Raw genomic sequence first — 9677 nt, forward strand, 5'->3', positions numbered from 1 at the left:
GGCAGCTGGGTGGGGGAGATCCAACAATTACCTCATCCCTGTGTTTACCTCACTCTCCAATTGTAGTCAAGCCACAAGCCTTACCAAGGAAGGCCTCCAGTTCCGCCAGACTAGGAGAGAGAGATGTCTTTATTAGAAAAATCATCCTAGAAGCTGCCAAGCCCCGTGTAAACAGGAGAGATTGCTCGACAAATGAAGGGGTCACCCAAGAGTGTGAGATAAATAGACACACGCTGAGGTTTCAGTGACCCAGAAAACCCTGAAAAAATATGATCTTATACAGGAAAAAGAAAAAGATATTTTCCATCGAAAACAGCTGATGGGTGTTTTTCCCCTTCCAAACGGACAAAATAATACCTTGAGGAATAGGAGAAAATGAGACTTTTTTGAATTCCCCAGGGAGAAGGAACAGCTGGGACCAGAGCTCTGCTGCAGCAAGCTTGGGGCCAAACAAGGACAAAGAATGGCCAGGTCTATTTTCAGTGGCACTTAGGTTCCCCGCTGACATCGTCCCTGGCTCCGCGGGCTGTGGGCTCCATGAGGGCGAGCCCTGGGTAAGCCCAGCTTCTTCCAAGCCCACCGTGCATGCTCCATTACTCCCTGGACAAGGTCATGAATCTTACCCCTGTTTCCTGTTTTTGTCTCACCCCTACTACGTTCTTACCCCTAGACCATAACATTGCAGGCTGGAGGGCCTCTGTGAGAAAGGCACTTCTCAGTGCTTCCAGTATAGGAAGCTTCCCAGTATATGAGTCTAGCTTGTATTAAGGTTTGTATGCCAACGCACTGATAAAGACTGTCTCTAATGTTGTGTCACTTAATCTTCGTAATAAATTAGGGAGCTAGGCACTAGTATTTTTATCTCCCATTTTACAGATAAGGAGACAGAGGCTCGGAGGTGCTACAGAACTTGCCCAAGGGCACAACAGAGTTTGGACTCAAATCCAGGCCTGATCCTCAAGCCTTTGCCTTTATCCTGACCCCTGAGGCCTCACTGTGGTCTGTGCAGTGACTTGGATTATCTCTAGGACAGTGCCTCTCAAGTTGTACTGTTCACACAAATCAGCTTGTTAAAATGCAAATTGTGATTCGGAAGGTCTGGGCGAGGGCCTGAGTCCTGCATGTCTAACAAGCCGCCGTGGGATCTGCACACTGCACGTCCACATTCAGCATCCAGCATCCAGCCTAAGAAAACTTTTCTTTCTGATGTCCTCCATTTCGTTTAAACAATAAGTATCGTTTCTAACCTAAAAAATGGTTGATTTCACTGTGTATTTGGTGGCTAGTGAGATATTTAGCAAAGGCTCTCTGGTTATAATGCCTTCTTAGGGACTTTCTGCCTTGGAGCTTGGAAGGAAACGTAGAAGGTTTGGGGGCAGAGATGTGACATGATCTTATTTGCATTTTAGAAGGTGTCTCTGCTGCAGTGGCGGGAATGTTTTAGAGAGGACAAGATTGGCAGTGGCAGACCTGGGTGGAGACTAGTGCAGTGATCCAGGCGAGAGGTAACAGTAGCTTAGAGAAGATCACCCTGCCTCCTGGCTGCTTGTTTAATCACACCACTAATGTGCAATAATTAGAATCAAAGGAGCTCAGAGGGAATGAGAGAACACATTTAACCTAATCATGCAATTTTACAGGGAAAGGCTGAGCCTAAGAGAAATTCCCAAAGTCATACAATTTATCTGTCATAGCATTTTTCGAAGTACTTTCTACGGGATGTTAACAGGTATTTTGCAATAAAAATAAAAAGCTAAAAAAGATTCAAATGCGTTTTAATAAACACTTGATTAAATAGTTAAGCAGCTTTGTTTGCTGCAGGACTTCTCAGAGCCTCTAATAAACTCATGTTCTATGTAAATCTTCCAGAGTGAAATGAACATATTGCGCAAGGAATAGAGAATTTGTTTAGGGTTTGTTGTTTCATGAGAAATACTTCGGGAAACTGGTGTCCAGTGTTCTGTCCCTGGATCACACTGCCCTTCATCACTTGAGTGAATTAGCTGCATCTTCTGAGCTAGACATGCCCCACCTCGTACCTGTCTCAGAAAACCTTCTTAGAGCCCACATATTTTTCTAGCTCTTTCCCCTGTAACTTTTCTTCTATCACTTCCTGTAGTTCAGAAAGTATGATTTAACCTGGTTGGTCTGTACTGTCTGATCCCCTAGTGGGGAAAGTGATTTTCAAATCAAGGAAAGCAGAATTACAAGATCAAGTGCAAAACCCCAGCTTTGTTAGTATCCTTTACTGTAATCATTAAAAAAAACAACCCTTTCTCTCATCTTTCAAATGATGTGATATAAGCAGATCGTCTCTCCTTCCAGCTCCATGTGTTTAGTCAGTGTCATGGTGAAAGTTTCTCTGATCTCTCCTAGCAAGGTCAGAACAGGCCAGCGACTTAACTGAACTCAAACTGCCCCACTAAATGCCCATGCCCTCCCTTTGGGGACTCTGTGCACTGCCCCTGAGAGGTATGCCACCTGGATACCTATCCAAACACACTTTCTATGTCTCCTCATATCCAGACAGAGACTCAGGGGGTCGTCCATCTGTGGCTGCCCTGCCGTCTTTTCACAAATGATGTCTTTGAGATGACTGGCCCACATGGTTATGAGACGTGAGTCCCCCAGCACAGGTAGCCCCATTTTTTGCCCAGTACTCTCTCCTAGGCACCGTGGCCTTTTAACCGTGCCGATCAATTCCTCACTCCCAGCTGCCGTGGTAATCACCAAAGCTACCACGCTTCAGAGAGCAACACAAATTCCTATCAGGTCCACCCTCTGTCATCCTGTGCCTCAGAGCTGACTGCCCAGGCTGCCACAGCCAGCCCAAGCCACGTTGGTCCTGACAGAACAGCCTCAGGGAAAATCGTTGGCTCATTCAGCCTTATTCCAACTGCAAGCAAAACCTGCCAGACCTCATTGTCCTTCTTTCTTCCTGCCCTCTTCCTTCTCCGGGCCCCCTGGCTTTCAGATAGGTTTCCCAGGGGAGCACAGTGTCTCTTGTGGTTGGGCTCTGTGTTCATCTGAAAATATTATCTGCAAAACTTATCACTGCCAATGTATTCTTCCCCCCTTGACTAAAGGGGTACGGGTCTAGATCTGAGTTAGGGGAGACAAAGATTTTTACATATTGAATGTCTTTATGTATAAATATATGCCACCTGGCAGTCACTGAACAAGCCAGATACTTTAACACTTCCAAGTCACTGCTCAAGCTAGTCCCTTGGCTTAGAAGGACCTTCTTTTCCTCTACTTCCTATTGGCATCATACCCACCTATGGAAGACTTCTATTTGTCAGCCCTTGGTAACAAAACTCCAATTTTCCCTTGAGATCCCACTCTTTCATGTGACTGAGTTCACATGGTTTGTGTGGGAGTGACCACATACTCCAGCTCTGGGACAGGGACATAATCCAGCCTTGGCCAGTCAGAGCCTAGTGTCACCTGGCCACCATGATTGGTTAATAATAGATGTGCAGGTGATTCAAGGAAGCTAATGACAGCCCAGAACTTTTGCTAGGAATGATGAGAAAGGCAGCATTTTCCAGTGAGATGCGTGAGTAACAGGAGGTAAGCCTAGACCTAAGTACATTTCTCTGCCACGACCTGGGAGTGTGAATGAGGCCAACAGAAAGAAAATGGCTTGAAACTAGCCATAGCCACTGGCTCTTCAGATCTGTGAGGCAATAAATGACACTAATGATGATGCTAAAGATGATGATGATAATGATGGCTGCCCAAGTCTGCCTAAGCAGGATGCTATGACTGCTACCCTTACGCCTCTTTAGAAATGAGGCATTCATTCTTTCAGTGGCCATGAGTGTTGCCTGCTGATGGTCCAGCACTTGCCCATAGCTGCGTGAAACTGTCTCGCCCAAGGCTATGCTCCTCCCCAGAAGCAGCTCACACCTGATGATTGATCAATGCCAGGTACTCAGGTGCAGAACCCTGTCTGAATTCGAGACAATTCTGAAATGCTAGCCCAGCTCCAGAATTCCCCATGAAATTGGTCAAGGCCGCTGTTGAAATTGCAGTTCAACACCCCCTGTGCCTAGTCCTACTTCCCTCACTCCCTTGCAGGTTCTGTCCCCAAGAACAGTCCCAAGTAAATGCCTTGCCTGCAAGGCTACATCTCAGAGTCTGCTTCTTGGGGAACATTATCTAAGACAATGGGTTTGTGCATTTGTGACCAAAGGAATCCTACCTAATATACAATCTGACACCAACCAACCAGAATGCCACCTCTTCGATACAACCCTCAACTGGTATTTCTCCCTAAGCTCCCAGATCTTATCACTTATTAACTTTACCCATTCCTCCTCGCATTACAGCTGATGGTCTGTGTGTCCACCTCCCCTCGTGCAACTGTCAGCTCTCAGTCTTTTTTATATCTCACTGACCATGCTCACATAACGTGCACTCATAAACTGAGGGTCACCATGAGAAGTATCCTCCTGAAATTCCTCACTGGGCTCTCTGCAGGAGGTGTTGAGAGCTACATTAGTTATCTACTGCTGTGGAACAAAATAGCCCCCCCCAATTTAGCAGCTTGAAACAACACACGTGTCACCTCGCCAGTGTCTGAAGGCTGTGAATGTAGAAGCGGGTGAGCCGGGCAGCTCTGGCTTGGGGTCTCTAAGACTGTAGTCAAGATATCAGGCAGAGCTGCAGATGCAAGAAGGCCTCACAGAAGCTGAGAGGTCTGATTCTAAGGTGGCTCACTCACACAGCTGTTGGCAGGAGGCCCCAGTCCCTCAGCACAAGGATGTCTCCACATGCACAGCTGCTTGAGTGTCCTCACAACATGGCAGCTGGTTTCCCCGAGAGTGAGCATCCCAGAGAGAGAGAGAGAGAGAGAGAGAGCAAGAAGACCAGGATGACTTCTCTGTCCTCATGTCAGAAGTCTCACACTTAAGAGGAGAATTAGTGCCCCCCTCCCCGGAAGAACAGAGTCTCAAAAAATTTGTGAGCCTATTTTAAACCACCACAAGGAAATCGTCCATTACACTGCATGGCCACCAACTAAGCCATAAGAGCATCTTCTCCAACACCACCAGGAAAAATCCTGACACTTTTCATAAGCAGTTTGACTGTTTTTACCTCCTGGGCCCTGTAAATTGGATAACTGATTTTGTTTTACTCTTTGCTCCTCAGAAACTTAAACCAGATTTGTAGCCAAATTCCATCAGGGGTAAAATACTTCACAGCATGTATTTTATATGCGATCCTCATTTCTAAGTTTTTATTTTCTCCTTCCTGGTTTTCCTTGAGCATCATTTTTCTTATTTTAAAATTTACTTTACCTTGCTATATGCTCTGCATCTTAATAAGCTGCCTTAAATCCTTTTTAGGACATGGCTAGGTATAAATAAATAAGTACAAGCATACAAATGTATACATACATACCTAAAATAGGGCTCTTGATTTACTAGTATATATCCCTAGAGTCAGAGCACCAAATCATTTAAACAAATTCGGGTCATTTTATCTGACAGATCCTGTGCTAAAAAGAATAACAGCGTTTACTATAACTGCTAACATTCATTGTGCATCAACGATGTGCCGGGCACTGTGCTTCAGAATTTTGCTCATCCCTTGATTTAACCTTCACAATGTCCCCTGAAGGTACATAATATCACAACCCCCACTTTACAGATAAGACTTAGACCAGTGAAGAAACTTTCCCATTTCTAAAAAGTGACAGAGCCAAGATTCTAACTCAAGGTCATTGGGTCCTAGAGTCAAAGCTATATGTTACTTCTCCGTTTGGGGGCAAATGGAAAATATGTTTTAACATTTTATCAATGGGAAGACTGATGCCCACAAAGGTGATTTCAAAGTCATCAAGTAGTGAGTTATTCCACACTCCTGGGTACCCACTATTGTGATGAGATTCAGGGTATGCAAAGCAAGAGGAAAACGTACAACTGAGGATTTCATAGTCCAAGCAGGAACAGGTAACTTACAAATGTAAAGCAATTTTAAAATAGAATTTACAGGAATGAGATGAACAGAATACATAATAAATGCTACATGTGGGCAAATAAGGCAAAAAAACCAAAAAACAAACAAACAAAAACAACCCACAAACTCCATGATCTGAGAAGGTTACAGAAGGTTTCTAGAAAAAGTAAGATTGAGGCCAGACCTTGAAGGATGGGCTAAAATTAGATAAGTAAGATACTGGAGTAACAACATGGGAAGAAACACAAAGATGAAATTCTCTAGGCAATATGTAAATAATTCCATAATCTTTAGCAATGATTAGCAGACACAGATAACCTAATCACATCGACCAGCCTTCCTTCTAATGCCCTTCAGTATTTTTTCACTAGCTCATCTCAACATTTAAAAATCTGCTTTTTTTTCAGTGAGGTCCCTTAGGAACTACCTCTTAGATCAACCAGTTAATGTACCTGGTAACTTGTAGAGAGGAAATAGGTATATTCATACACATATGTATATATATGTGTGTGTATATATATATATATATAGATATAGATATATATGTATATATACTTTTCAAATGTGGAAAGGAAAAGTCAAAAGCAGCAAGAAACATGGGCATTAAGGATGCCTGAGTGGCTCAGTTGGTTAAGTGTCTGCCTTCTACTCAGGGCATGATCCCAGGGTCCTAGGATTGGCAGTCCCGCACCAGGCTCCTTGCTCAGTAGGGAGCCTGCTTTTCCCTCTGCCTGCTGCTCCCCCTGCTTGTGCTCTCTCTCTCTAATAAATAAAATCTTAAGAAAAAATGAGTGGTTAAAAAAAAGAAACATGCAGGCATTAGAAGAGAAAATTAGAAATAGTACAACAGTGGCTGTCTCAAAAACAAAACAAAACAGGGATATAAGGGGTACAAAGGAATTGTCAACCATGATCCTATCATTTCTGATAAGATAAATCAACAAGCATGTTTAAACCTTGTAGGAAGAATACGTTTGTGGGGTCCTGAGACATATACATCATAGTTTTGGCTTGTCCAGGGATAACGGGATTCCTAAGGTCTGATTGCTCATCTGTAAAATGGGGAGAGTACAAATCTTTTCTTTCTGACAATCAAATCAGAAAATTTACATAAAAATGCTTTCTAGCCCATAAAACAGAATAATGATCCCTATAATAAATAATTATTAGATACAAAGTCAACACAACTATTGGAGATAGCCTGGTACAAACATTTTCTTAATATTTGAATGCGCAGCACAAACGCGGTGATGTCTCCTTGAACTACTCCAGTGTCAAGGAGCTTCCCTCCACAAAAGACTATATAGCGTATTTGGGGACAATTTAAATTGAACTAAGAGCTGCCTCTTGGCATTTTCACAGCTCCTGATTTTATCTTTGGGGATGCACAGAAAAAAATTTTCATTTTTACATACATCAGCCCTTCAAGTGTCTACAGCATGTTTACATTATTACCATTGCCTACCTTTCAACCAAAGTCCTAGACTATTCTCCAAAATAGTTTCAGTTACTTCAAAGCTTTTTCTGGCAACATGATGCCAAGACCTCACACCAAATCAGGCACCCTCCATCAGTCACTCTCTAGATTCCAATGTGGTGTCCATCATGGGACACGGTACGCTAAATACAGTTGCATTTAGAAGTATGGTACTAACTCTAAGACTACATAACCCCACAGTCCATGTTTCTGGACCATCTTCGTTGACTGCAGGCAGGGATCTAATTAAAGAGATTCTTCCTGGATATTTCAACATTCAGTAAATGTACTTGAATAAATGAGCACACACATCCACCAAGTATACCATGTAGGCACCGAACCAGACAGATACCAAAGAAGCCAAGGTAACTACTGTTTGCTGAATACACACTGTGTTCCCTTAGAATGTGCTAGACAAGAAAAGCATTATTTATTTGTTACTTGTGTCTTGTTTGTCTCCCCTATCTGAATACCAGTTCCACGAGAGAAGGGAATTTGTCTTACTTTCATATTCCCAACCCCAAACAGTGCCAGACAAATAGAAGGCGCTTAATAAATATTTAATTAACTAATTCATTAATGAGATACTGCCTTACAGATAGACTGAAAAAAAAAAGAACATAAAGGGAAAAGAAGAGACGATGTGTACAAATGAAGTCCTCTGGAGAAAGGGACTTCTCTAAGCCCCTTGCACACCCCAGACCTCTTCTCAATGGGCCTCAAACCAATGGAACTTTAATCAGATTGGCCTAAGGCTGTCTGCATATAAAAAAGAGTCAATGTACATTAAAAGGTCAGCCCTTATGTACAGCTTTCTCTTTTCTAGTCTAGGGCCAGAGTAAGTGAGATCTATGGCCAGATGTCATTTTTTCACCATTAAAATCTCCAAAACTCCAGTAAGTGATGTGGCTTGAACCATAACTCTAAAAGTTGTTCAGGGAAGAAGATCGATAGGATTGAAATTGGCAGGTTTCAGAGAGGTCAAAAGGCTTGACCCAAGCTTTGGAGGATAAATGCAGACAAACGGAATGGAGAAGATATAAACGAAGGTACTGGAATCCATTTTGACTGAAGTTGGGCTCAGAAGATGGAAAACTTAGAGTGATTCACTGTGTTGTTTAGACCTTGAACCACCACCACCACCACCACCAACAACAACAGGGAACTACTGAAGGATGCCAAGCAGGAGGATAGCATGATAACAGCGTATTTTTGGAAAGAAGGCTCTTTAACTGGGTTTCATGATGCCTTTAGGGAAAGCAAATCCTTTCAGGGGTCTGGGTCAGGAGCACAGGACTGTAAGCTAAACTCTGCCATTAATTTGCAGATTTACCTTGGATAAAATGCTTCACTTTGATTGGCTTACCTTCCCTGCATATCAAATGAGAGGCAATGAGAGCAGTTAGCATGTTCCATCCTAGTCCCGACTCCACACTCACCAGTGGATCCCTATGTTTAGAAGGATTGAGGGTCTCAGATGGGGGTGGGGGTGGGGGGAGGGGGTAACAGGGTGATGGGTATTAAGGAGGACACGTGCTATGATGAGCACTGGGTGTTATACATAACTAATAAATCACTGAACACTACGTCAAAATTTAATGATGTACTAGTAATACAGTGGCTAACTGAATATAATAATAAATAAACAAATAAATAAATGTATGTATGTATGTATGTATGTATGTATGGAGAAGATCAACTATGTCAATTCACTCGTGAAGATCGGTAGTCCAGGTAACTAACTAGTTTTGAATACAACCAGAAAGGTGGAAGTTAAAAGTGTTTCTGAATATTCAAGGTAGATGTCACAAAGTCTACATACAATAAAGCTAGTAGACTTTAAAAAATTTTTTTAATTTAAAAATTAAAAATTAAAAAAGGAAATTACTATGAATAAAATCTTTTAAAAAATTGTAAGAAAAAAAAAAGGAGGATTCAGAGACCCTATGTGGGCTCAAAAGAAAAGTGCTGCCATCAGCTAGTAATGCCTGCCATGGACGCATAAAGGAAGGACGAAGACAAGAAGGACGCGCCACCTCTTTGCCACTGATGGCAGATCAGAGAGGCCAATTTCTTGCACCTACTCTCCCAGTGTCAACACCACCATCACTCTGTTCTTACCAGTCCCGCCTGTTGCCTACACCCTGTCATTCCAGGGGTCGAGGCTAGGAATGTTCACAGTTTTCTGTGTCACAGTAAAATCAAAATGCTTCATAAAGTGTCCCCCAGCCCG

The sequence above is a fragment of the Ursus maritimus genome, unplaced genomic scaffold (genome assembly GCF_017311325.1).
Source record: "Ursus maritimus isolate PB19 unplaced genomic scaffold, ASM1731132v1 scaffold_15, whole genome shotgun sequence".
Classification (NCBI taxonomy): domain Eukaryota; kingdom Metazoa; phylum Chordata; class Mammalia; order Carnivora; family Ursidae; genus Ursus; species Ursus maritimus.